This window comes from Mus caroli, chromosome 2, assembly GCF_900094665.2.
Source record: "Mus caroli chromosome 2, CAROLI_EIJ_v1.1, whole genome shotgun sequence".
Taxonomy (NCBI): Eukaryota; Metazoa; Chordata; class Mammalia; order Rodentia; family Muridae; genus Mus; species Mus caroli.
In genome coordinates this window covers 164,276,162-164,288,405 of record NC_034571.1, presented here as the reverse complement: position 1 = coordinate 164,288,405, position 12,244 = coordinate 164,276,162, and the positions used below count along the sequence as shown (strand labels likewise).

The 12,244-nt window shown below is 48.3% G+C and overlaps 1 long non-coding RNA gene across 1 annotated transcript in view; it reads right to left on the bottom strand.

The window, feature by feature from the left end:
• Nucleotides 1-5,239: 5,239 nt before the first annotated feature.
• LOC110309081 overlaps nucleotides 5,240-12,244 on the bottom strand; it is a 14,536-nt gene continuing 7,531 nt past the window's right edge. Inside the window, exons 4-5 of the long non-coding RNA XR_002379655.1 lie at nucleotides 8,684-8,758; nucleotides 5,240-6,273 (exon numbers count right to left, since the gene is read on the bottom strand). This is a non-coding gene — a long non-coding RNA (uncharacterized LOC110309081). The remainder of the gene's footprint in view (nucleotides 6,274-8,683; nucleotides 8,759-12,244) is intronic.

Below are 12,244 nucleotides of genomic sequence, written 5' to 3'. Positions count from 1 at the left end.
GGCTGGATTTCAGTTTGGCAGAGCTCTTAGAGTCAGAACCCATGCTGGTTATGCATGAGTTCTGTTTGTGGTAGTTCGGTACCAGTGTCTGAAGGAGGCAAACTGATCCTGTGTGGACTGCTTCTGCTCAGGGTGTTCAAGGTATAAAGATGAGTTAAAGGTATAGCCCTAAGCCAGGCGTGGTAGTGCACGCCTTTAATCCCAGCACTTGGGAGGCAGAGGCAGGCAGATCTCTGAGTTTGAGGCCAGCCTGGTCTGCAAAGTGAGTTCTGGGTCAGCCAGGGCTATACAGAGAAACTCTGTCTCAAACACCCCCCCCCCAAAAAAAAATAAAGGTATAGTCCTCAGTCACATTGGTCCTGCAACTCCAGCTGTGTGACCTGGAGTCAGTGGCTCAGCCTCTCTGAGCTTCACCTTTTCACTTGTAAAATGAAGACACCCTAAGAGTTCCCCTTGTAAGACTGTTGGGAGAAGTCTTGACACAGACCTTAGAGTGGGCCGTTACCTAGTTCCTGGTGCACAAAGGGAGAGGGAATGTCTCAAAGGTGTCAGAGAGGGCTCCTGGCACTTCGTCTGGAGGGCCTCCTAGGTCCCACAATGCTCTTGTGTCTGGGTCTCCTTTATTCACTCAGGCCTCCCGCTCTGGCTTCCTAGGAACTGAGTTTGTGATTTCTGCTTTGTGGTTCTTGGGGGGGGGGGAGAGAAACACATTTAAATTTTTCCCTTTAAATTTAACAGAGGACGAGGAACAGTGTGTTGGAATGGCCAGCCTTTGACCATTCGTTCATATTGACCATTTGACCAATCATTCGGATGATCAATAACGTGTATGTGCAGATGCTCTGAATGTACACACTCAAGTACAGGTGTGTCCAGAATACGGCAAGTGAAAGCGCTCTTCCTCCCTTCTGCCCTCTATAACCCTCCCACCGCTAGTAGTAACTCATACTTATGAGCTCTGCGCCACGTGGAGGCCAGCATCCTTCCCACACTCACACACTCGAGCTTCATGCCATGAGGAGGGAGACACCCTTCCAACATGCACACACTCATTTGGCGGAATGGCTTCCCCTCCGTAACAGAACTTTCCGGCACATCATTGTCCACATCGGAGTACAGTAAGCAGCCATGAGGTAGTCTCAAATTCTCCAAGATGTTTCTGCATCAGAACTACAAACAGAATGCAAATAGCATCTGAGGTCGGAAGGCATTTCAGTCACTTCGGGTACTCACATCAGATAACGTTTCAACCGGAGCTATTTTTGGAGGGGCTGACACAGGTGGCTGTGCTTTCCTGTCCCTGGCTTTCAGACAGGGTCTGACATCAAACATATAGTCGTCCTTGCTTTGGTTTTCCAAACACTGAGATTACAGGCCAGTGCCACTCACTGTGTACAGTGTGACTTCACTTTGATCTGACAACTCCTCCCCCTTGTTTCTGAACTGTATTCTCTGAAGACCTCTCTGTTCAGCCATCTGGTGGTTTGGTCTCAATTGTCCCTCCTGGCTGGGATGAGATTTGTCCCAGTTGGTTTGATCTGACACACACAGGGAAGGGAGATGTCAAGTGTCAGGTGTTAAGGAGTTACTGCCAATAAATCCCTTGATAAATAAATGGTTGAAAAGTTACTCAGGGAGATCTTAGGCTGAGCCCACCCAGACGTCCATGCCTGAATTTAATTTTGTCCATCTTGTGGATGATGTCCTCAAATCTCAGGCAATACAGACATTCTGCTTCTGTAGGATGTCCAGAGACAATAGTTCAAAGTTTTATAAGAATACAAACCGCAGCCACCAAGATCGCAAATGCTTTAGAGGAGAACCAGGGCCGTGCAGGACAAAAGACTCAGCCCAGCTGCTCTGTGCTCTTTCTCTCTTCCCCTCTGTGCTGGGCATTGAGTCCAGGGCTTAATAATGTTCTTACTATCCATAGACTCTTTTTTGTTTATTATTATTTTGTTTTTTTGTACATGAGGAATTGAGGCTTCAGGAGTACAAGTCACTTGCCAGAGGTCCCTCAGCAGGAGGGCCATCTGCAAGGGATTAGGCCCTCATTCTGTCCTTGTCCATGACAAGGGGCCTGGTGAGACTCCTCAGTGCTGTAAAGGGCTGGGAATCAAGGAACCAGTTCTCAGTGCTTTAAGGACTGGCTGTCAGGAACTCCTGCAGAGTTGGGCTGGATCCCTTCCAGGAAGGGTTCTCAGCCTTTCTGTCTGGGCCATTGTCTTTCAGCAGATTGATCAGTGAAGCGCTGCAGACCACTAATAATGATAACAGTGTACCTTACCCAGACCTCTGCCACCATCAGGCAGAAGTGGCCCCAGTGGCTTTTGTTTATTATGTGTCCATGTTACACCTGCACCAGCTCCTTCTACCTGCATCCCAGAACCAGCTAAGAGATAGACAAAAGGAACCCCAAAGTAAGCCAGGAATGTTGTGGGACAACTGTAATCTGAACATTTGGGAAATGGAAGGAGAAAGGGCAGAGGCTCAGGGTCATCTTCAGCTCCATAGTAAATTCAAGGCCAACTTAGGCTATTTTTGATCCTGTCAAAAATGATAATGATGATGAAGATGATGATGATACATTTTTTAAAAAAGGAAAAGGAAAGTCTCACGCTTTGGTAAACATTCTGGCACCCAGTGGGAAGAGTCCCTGTGACAAAATCATGGTGGCAAAATCTGTTTCAAGTAGGAAGAGATGCAGGGAACTCTAACAAGGCCCCCCTCCCCAGGCTCCGGTGGAAATACAGACTGGGGTGGTGGAAGAGGGCAGAGCCTGCTGTGAGGTAAGAAAGGAAATAAACAAAAGACTCGGTTTGCATTGAAAATGAAAGGTCCCTCTTCCAAAATGAGTAGAAATGCCAATCAGAGGGCACTACACCAACTGCAGGCCTCTTAGGGCCAGGGTCTGTTGTCCTCAATCCAGATCCCATGTGTTAGCTTGGTCAGGCAGGGACATGAAGGCTGTGCCTCAGACGGACCAGCAGCCTGAGAGCTAAGGAGCTTATGTTGCTTGACCAGGGGCACTGAACTCTCTCTGTTTAAATAAAGTGTGACCATCCTGCCAGACAGTAGACAGGGCACCAATTGTGGGGCTGAGCCTTCCTCTGGTCCAGAGTGTCATCTGGCCTGGCCATGACCCTCACAGAAAGGCATGGTGGCCCTCGGGTTAGACTGATGATGAAGAATTCCACTCAGAGTTAAGGGAATGTCTCTCCGCTAACAGAACGACTGTGTAGCTAATAGAACTGCTGTGTAACGGCTGTGGACTTTGCTACCATGAGCTCTGACAACTCCTGCTTCACCCAGGTGTTCTGGAGGATGTGCGGAACAGACCGGCTGAGACCACGGACTCAGGCTGAGCTCCCAGCTCTGCTCAAACGGGCTGAACCTACCTCCTATGGCTAAGTCTTTCAACCTTCCAAGGTAGGGATAGCCATAGCTATAGTACTAAGCCTTGTGAGGCTTCCATGGTACCACACAAGCCTCCAGAATTGACCAGTGTACAGAGGAAGGCTGGTGTCTACTTAGCCTTAATTTTCAATTTGCCGCAACCTAGAGCCATTTGAGTGGAAAGCCTTGATTGAGGAATTATCTAGGTCTGCTTGGTCTGTGGTCGTCATGTCTACGGCAAGTTGTCTACATTAGTTATTGATGAAGGAGGGCCTAGTCTCTTCCCTGGTTCCCACCTAGGCAGGTGGCCCTGAGCTGTGTAGAAACCTGGCCAGCATTGGGCCTGAGGGCAAGCCAGAGAGTGAGCTAGCCAGCAACATTCCTCCATGGTTTTGATTTAAGTCCCTGCCTTGGGTTCCTGCCCTGATTTCCTTCAATAATGGACGGCGACGGTGGCGTAAGTAAAAGGAATCCTTCCCCCCCCCCCCCTTAAGTAGATTTTGATCATAGGATTTGCCATAGTCACAGAATGAAATTAGACCAGCTAGGGATGCTGGGGAAACCTGAACAGAGGGGACATTTTGGAGATACACTCTCAGGGGCAAGGTAGAAATAAGGTACCTTAACCTTCTATGTTGACCTAAACTGAACACCTAGTAGCTCCCCAAATCTCAAATTGCCCCTTGGTACTGCACTGAAGACATCGAGATTCTCCTGTGTGATGGTTTGTATATGCTCCGCCCAAGGAATGGCACTATTAGAAGGTGTGGTCCTGTTGGAGAAGGTATGTCACTATGGACTTGGACTTTAAGATCCACATCCTAGCTGCTTGGAAGCCAGTATTCTGCTAGCAGCCTTCAGATGAAGATGTAAAACTCTCAGCTCAGCCTGTACCATGCCTGCCCAGATGCTGCCACGCTCCCACCTTAGTGGTAACAGACTGAAACTCGGAACCTGTGAGCCAGCCCCAATTAAATATTGTTTTTATAGGAGTTATCTTGGTCATGGTGTCTGTTCACAGCAGTAAAACCCTAACTAAGACATCCCAGAATATTCTGTGTACCACAATTTCTATACCTTTCTTCCCCTGGGGTGTTCATGCAGGATGGGGACTCAGGTTATGATTTAATTTGTTTCAAGAAAAGATGCAAACACACAAACTAAGGATCATTCACACAGCGTGGAGCTGGCTTGAACCTCACACTAATGACACTCTGGTGGCATCTTTCCCGTGCAGCCCATGGTGACCTGTAGCTGAGCTGGGGAGCCAGTGACTGGTGATTACGTGCCCTGCTTTCCTTCCTTGGGGTTCTGATCCTGTTGGTATCTGTGTGCCCTTCTTCATGGGGCTCCTGGATGTTGTGTGCCGTCCTGAAGAAGTTGTAGTAAAGACATGGCGAGATTTCTGCAGCTTTTGCAGGTCTGGTCTCACGTAGATACAGCAAGAGAGACGACATGAAGAAAAACAGGGTTGGGACAGTGAGATGGCTCAGCAGGGAAAGGTGCTTGCTGCCAAGGCTGGCAGACTGAGTTTGATCCCTGAGACCTGCAGAGTGGAAGGAGAGAACTGACTCTTAGAAGTTGTCTTCTGACCTACATATGTGTATCATTGTGTGTGTGTGTGCACGTGTGTGCAATGCACGTGCGCACACACACTTGTACACATGCACACACGTGTGTGAGTGTGCACATGCATGCACGCGCGCACACACATACGCACATGCACACACACACGGACACACACTGAATCAACATGGGTGCGGACGGAATGTATGCTCTTCCCAGAAGCCCTTAAGGGAGGGGCCATAGAGGCCGATGGAAACAAGCACCTTCAAACCTCACACTTCAGCTCATGTTTATTGGAATTTAAAACAGAAATACGGTTGGTAGCATGCCCCCCTTTACGCCTTTCTGATGGTCAGATTATGAGGTGATGGCTTTTTTGCAAATCAGACTCACAGCTGCACGACACAGAGGGAAGGAAGACATGTGAATCCAGGAAAATTGGCTGTTCGTCTTGAGAGTAATGAGGCAGATGGAGGCTGAGTGACAGGTGACGAGCCTTCCTTCCGAGGGAACAGCCTGAAGACCTCATTATAGAAAATTATTTCCTTCTGTAGCGGGAAGGAGAGGAGCCCGGCTTGGCTCACACTCTGAGCTGGTTCTCAGTGAATGGCAGAGCAAAGTAAGTATTGACTCTCATCCCACTGTAAGCTATTTGAAAGCAGGAGGGAGCTCAGCACAGTTTCTGTGGCCTCTGGGACAGCAGTGGCCCTGCCTTCTGGTGTTCATGCCCTTGTCCTCCTGGGACTCACATCCCTGTGAAATCTGTCAGTGGCCCTGGCTTCTGGTGCTCAAGCCACTGTAAATCACCAACACCTGGGAACCATGTCCCTGTGAAATCTATCTCAAAGCACTGCTCAGAAGGAAGGAGCACTGGTTAGCTTCCTCTTACCGCAATGAAATACACAAGGCAAGGGATTTGTAAAGAGGAAAGGTCTGTTTAGCCACAGTGTGGGATAGCAGAAGGTTAAGCATGACAAAATGCATATGGGCCTGGGCTCTACAAGGGCAGGAGCCATGACAACATGGCTACCGCTCTCTTCTGCTTCCCTTGGCTTGCGGTTCGCTTTTCCCAGCAAGGCTGTCTGTCGAGTTGCCATCTGATGGTCAGGAGGCAAGCACACGCCCGAGTGCCGCTGTAGTACTTTCCCAGGACTGGATGAGAGTGGGGTCAGACCGTGTTCATGGATATTCTGACATTGCTGCTCCCTTTAGTAGCTTTGCCTGTGTTTTTGCTGTTGAGACTGGCGTGCTTGAGAGTTATTTCCAAAGATTCAGGACGCTCCGTGGTGCTCTCTCAGTCAGTGTTTATTGCTGTGAGGAGACACCATGGTCATAGCGACTCTTATAAAAGAGAGCACTCATAAGCCGGGCGTGGTGGCGCATGCCTTTAATCCCAGCACTCGGGAGGCAGAGGCAGGCGGATTTCTGAGTTCGAGGCCAGTCTGGTCTACAGAGTGAGTTCCAGGACAGCCCGGGCTATACAGAGAAACCCTGTCTAGAAAAACAACAACAACAACAAAAAACAAAGAGAGAGAGAGGGAGAGAGCGAGCATTCATTTGGGTCTGGCTTATAGTGCCAGAGGTTTAGTCCATTATCAGCGTGGCGGGGAGCATGGCAGCACACAGGCAGATATAAGGCTGGAGAAGAAGCTGAGGGCTCTACTGGACCCGCAGGCAACAGGGAGAGCGAGAGACTCGGCTTGGAATGGGCTTTTGGAACCTTACCTTTTTGGAAAGACCACTCTTAGTGTTATGGTTTGTATATGCTCAGCCCAGGAAATGGCACTATTAGAGGGTGTGATCTTGTTGGAGTAGGTGTGTCACTGTAGGTGTGGGCTTTGTCTTAGCTGCCCAGAAGTCAGTCTTCAACTAGCAGCCTTCAGATGAAGATGGAGAACTCTCAGCTCTGCCTGTACCATGCCTGCCTGGATGCTGCCATGCTCTTGCGTTTGACGATAAAGGACAGAACCTCTGAACCTGTAAGATAGCCCCAATTAAATGTTGTCCTTTATAAGAGTTGCCTGGGTCATGGTGTCTGTTCACAGTAGTAACACCCTAACTAAGACACTTAGTTATACACTTCCCCCAACAAGTACACACCTCCTAATCCTCTCAAATAGTGCCACTCCCTGGTGACCATGTATTCAAATCTATGAGCCCATGGGGGACATTCTCGCTCCAACTGCACTGGTCCCATGATTGAGACCATCTCTCGGCAGTAAGTACATGGATGGTCTCCTTTTCCAGCCAATTGTCAGCACTGGACTTTGATCCTTGAATCCACTGGCCTCCCCCTAGTTCCCGTTACTCATGATGTCCTGAGCCCCCCAGATCCTGCCAGCATCCTGTTCTCTGAGATACTCTCCCCTGTTTACTTATCTCTTCAGTCTCCAACTCATAGCTGTCAGGTGCTTTGACTCTTCATTCCTACCTAGGGATAGTGACATTATCTCTGGGGGTAAACAGATCAGAATTAAGTTCTGGAGCTTGTTTGTGACTACTGGTTGTGTGGTTCCATGATCAGAAGAGAACTTGAGGGGCTGGAGAGATGTCTCAGAGGTCAAGAAGGCTTGCTGCTCTTGAGAAGAACTGAGTTCAGTTCCCAAAGCTTGTATCAGCTGGCTCACAGCCTCTTGTGACCTAGCCTTAGAGGACCCAACGTCCTCTTGGCCTCCCTGGGCATTCTCATTCACATGCCACCCTCCCAATAACTAAATCAATAATTCTTAAAAACTCTTGAACCCCAGCTCTCTTGTTGCAATGTGGGAATAAGGAAACACACATCTCTGTGACTTCTGGGAAACAACCTTTCTATGCATGGGCATTGTCGTAGGGTTTTGCAGCTGTGAATAGACAACCATGACCAAGGCAAGTCTTATAAAGACAACATTGAATTGGGGCTGGCTTACAGGTTCAGAGGTTCAGTCCATTATCATCAAGGCAGGAAAATGGCAGCGTCCAGGCAGGCACGGTACATGAGGAGCTGAAAGTTCTCCATCTTCATCTGAAGGCTGCTAGCAGAATACTGACTTCCAGGCAGCTAGGATGAGGTTCTAAAAGCCCAAGAGTCATCTCTCTTTACCCTTTCACCTAATTCAGTGAGACAGGGGCTCTCAATGGAACCCAGAGCTCACTGATGTGGTTACTCTGCCTAGCCAGACTGCTCTGGAGATCTCCTGCCTCTGCTCCTTGAGGCTGGAGTAGCAGGTAGGACATCATGCACACCTGGAATTCACCTGAACTCTGGGGAACTTGACACTTAGGCCCTTCCTTCCATTGAGCCGTCTTCCCAGTCCTGAATATGGACTGAATTCCAGACTGTCTTCATTTTTCTCCTGTGCTTTTGAGGAAGAATCATGGCTGTAAACACAAGCTGGCTGGATTTTGGCTTGACCACTTCCTAGTGTGGCACTGGGTACACGCCTGCTCCCCTCTACTTAGAGTAAACACTGCGGGAGGCCTTTGTTGGACAGTGTCTCTAGTGTGTTCAGCCTGGGCAGACCACAGGGTAAGAATATAGACAAGGAGAGTTAGCAATGAAGCTCTGGGCTTCCTCCCAGTTTCTTCCCTGTGGGCCTTCTCTTTCTGTTTCTACAAATCAGATGGAAGATCAGCCCAATGCATTGAGGCAAAGGGTTTTTTTATGGCTTCAGGCTTAGGGATCTGGTTGCCTAGCGTTAACTCACACTCACCATGTGAGTAAGCATTAACTCACACTTACCATGTGAGTGAGCAAGTCCATCCACACCTCTGACTTTCTCTTTCCTTGTCTGTAGACCAGGCACAAAGGCAGTCTCTGTTTTAGGGGACTTGTGTGAGGAGAGATGGAGGAGGGAGGGGGGAGTGGAGGGGGGAGAGGGAAAGAGGAGGAAAGGGGGAGGAAGGAAGGAGGGAGGGGAGGGAGAGACAGAGACAGACAGACAGACAGACACACACACACACACACAGAAACAGAGAGAGAGAGAGAGAGAACACTCAGTGTGCTCCCAGCATTAGCCAGGATTCCGTCGCCCCAAGGCCAGTATGTCAGTACATACCAGGTCCATTGTGGCTTTTCTCACTCACCTATTTTGAGAAGAAGCTGATAGGCGTGTCTGGTCTAAGCTGGAGGGTGGGCAGCTCAGGACACAGCGTCTCAGGTGCCTGGAACATTGAGCTGTTTGTGGTGAGCTGCTGATTGTAAGTCATCAGTGGCTGGGGAGTCGTTGACTGGAGGACAGAATTACAGAGTATTCCGAGAATTGTACTGCTTTTCAGAAAGAGCCCATCATTTCTGGGTACTCCGGCAGGATCCAGAAGAACTGAGCCGGTGAAGGGTGCTTTGTATGAAATGCTCACTAATGGCAATGTGGGAAGCCATTACTAACACCGACAGATGGAGGGAACTCTGAGTCAGGTCTGAGGAGCGTAGGTATGATGGCTAAAGTCAATATCTGAAAAGCCTGTCAGCCTGTTCTACCGCAACCGTGGGAGATTTAAAAACTCAACAACTTCTTCTTCTTCTTCTTCTTCTTCTTCTTCTTCTTCTTCTTCTTCTTCTTCTTCTTCTTCTTCTTCTTCTTCTTCTTCTTCTTCTCCTCCTCCTCCTCNCTTCTTCTTCTTCTTCTTCTTCTTCTTCTTCTTCTTCTTCTTCTTCTTCTTCTTCTTCTTCTTCTTCTTCTTCTTCTCCTCCTCCTCCTCCTCCTCCTCCTCCTCCTCTTCCTCCTCCTCCTCTTCCTCCTCCTCCTCCTCCTCCTTATCCTTCTTCTTCTTCCTACTACAACTATAACTCTAACTTTCTCATTGCAAAAAATACAATTCAAATTGAACTTAGTAGAACTCAGGACACCTCCCTGTTGTGCCATTCCTGGACAGAGTGATGGTACGGGCCTGCAGAATGTGCCCCTTACTTTTTTGACCTATTTTGAACTGGCTCTTTGGGGACATTGTAGGTGACCTTCTGCCACAGTGACATCCACCTCTGAAAGAATTTCAGTAGGACAGCAGCAGCAGGGAGAGGCTACTGTGACGAGGCCTGTCCTCGGAGACAAGGCCCAGCTGTGTCTCTGCACCATTCAGTCACTTCTGTCCCTTGCTAATGACCTCTTTCGACCGACCGGAGCCCCCAGGCACACAGCCCTTTCTGTGCTCAGAGCGTTGTATGAACTTCAGCCATCTGGCTGGACTGTGACTTTCCAATCTGAGTTTCCTGTGCAGATGCAGACAGTGGGGTTTCTTTGGCTGGTTTACATATTGTCTGCTTATTTCACAGACTTGATTATGAAAGCTTTTGAGAGTGGGCAGAAAGAGCTTTCCTTAGGACTGGGAGCGAGCTTATTTACTTATTCAATGACTGCATCTTGAGACCCTCTCGGTTCATTCCAAAAAGGAGGAATGGGGGAACGTTGAGGAGATACTGGGCCAAAGCAAGGACTAAACTCCAATTCCGAAGCTCCCGTCTAACATCAGAGATCTTAGATGGCTCTACCCTCTGGCTTTGCTGCCTGCAGCATCCTTCCATCTCTCTTAGGTTGGTTCCACTCTGTGTTGAAGCTCTCTCTGGCAGACATCTCAGGGAACTGGCACCTCCAACATCCTGGCATCTTCAATGAAATCCAGGCTTCATTTCCAAAGGCAGTGGCCTCCCAGGGCTTCCATGAGGGGTGCCCGTCATGGCCTGCACTCAGCAGATTTCCTTAACCTTGGAGGAAGACCCTGCAAGCCCTAACTTCCATGTCCCTTGTGACTGTAAAGCCAGAACCTCATGGTCCATGCTGCCAAGTTTGCCTGCCTGCTTGGCATGACTTTGCCTGCCTGATCACCTCCTCCTTGAATTACATCGGCACACGTTCTGATGGCTGCTGCTTTGTAGGAATGGAAACTTTCTCAGGCCTCTTTCTTTCAACAGTCACAGGATCAGCTGGGTGGGGCCTTGCCCTGGACGGCGACTCTCTTTCTTCCACATCTCATTGGGTCTCTGTCTCTTTCAGCACAAGCCTTGGCTCCGTCATTAAATTTCCTGGTGTGCTTCTTCTCCCTAGACTGTACATCTGGTATTTCTTTTTGCCCTGCTTGCTCTTTTCCATTTAAAGACACGTAATAGAATGGTTATTAATAACCGTGCCACAGAGCTAATATCAGTCTGTCCTGAAGTCTCCTTTCCAATGAATTAGTCCCAGACGTTTCAATTTAGCAGGAAGCAGATCCTCCTTTTCAATTCTAGCTGTCTTTCTGTGCATTCCCTCACTCAACCCCATGTCCCCTCCTCCTCACTTCCAACCTTCCTGTTCCTGTCCTCCACAAGGCTGCTGTACACCCATAAAACCTATTCTATTCCCCCTTCAATATGTCTCCTACCCCAGTCCTTTCTTCTATACCAGTGGTTCTCAACACTATTTAGTAAAGCTCTGTCTCAAAAAACTATTTAATTTATGATTCACAAGAGTAGCAAGATTACAGTTATGAAGTAGCAACAAAAATAATTTTATGGTTGGGGGTCAACCACAACATGAGGAACTGTATTAAAAGGTCATAACACGAGGAAGGTTGAGAGCCACTGAGCTATGCCTTACCTCTCTGGGGCTATGGTTTGTGGCTTGGTTATCATGTATTTAACAGCCAGTATCTACATAAAAGTGAATACATAACATATTTATCTTTCTGGGTCTCTGTTACCTCACTCAGAATGATTTTTTTTTCTAATTACACCCATTGGCCTGCAAATTTTATTATGTCATATTTATTTATTTTTTATAACAGCCGAGTAATACTCCGTTGTGTAAATGTACCACATTTTCTTTATCCATTCTGTTGAGGGACATTTAAGGTGTTTGCAGTTTCTGGCCACTATGGTTAGAACAGCACTGAACACGGTTGAGCAGGTGCTTCTGTGATAGGATGGAGCATCCTATGGGTATGTGTCTAAGAGTGACATCGCTGGATCTTGAGGTCCATTGAGTCCCATCTTTCTCAGGAACTGCCATACTAATTTCCATAGTGGCTGTACAGTTTGCCCCTCTACCCGCAACAGAGGACTGTTCCCCCTTGACCCGCATTAAGGGCAAAAGCCAACCACAGGATGGATCACCAGAATGGTCTTTAGTCCAGCTGCTAGTACTGGTGTCCTCTGAAAGCTCTTGAGCTGGGCCTCCATAGCCCACATTGGTCTCAGCACTATAGCCTTCCAGGCTCCTACTAGTATGACCCGTTAAGTACGCCTTGCTCACAGCATTCAATGTTACAGCATTCACCTGCTTTCCTAGTCCAAACTCTCAAAGGATCTGCATTCTTTCTTTCTTTCTTT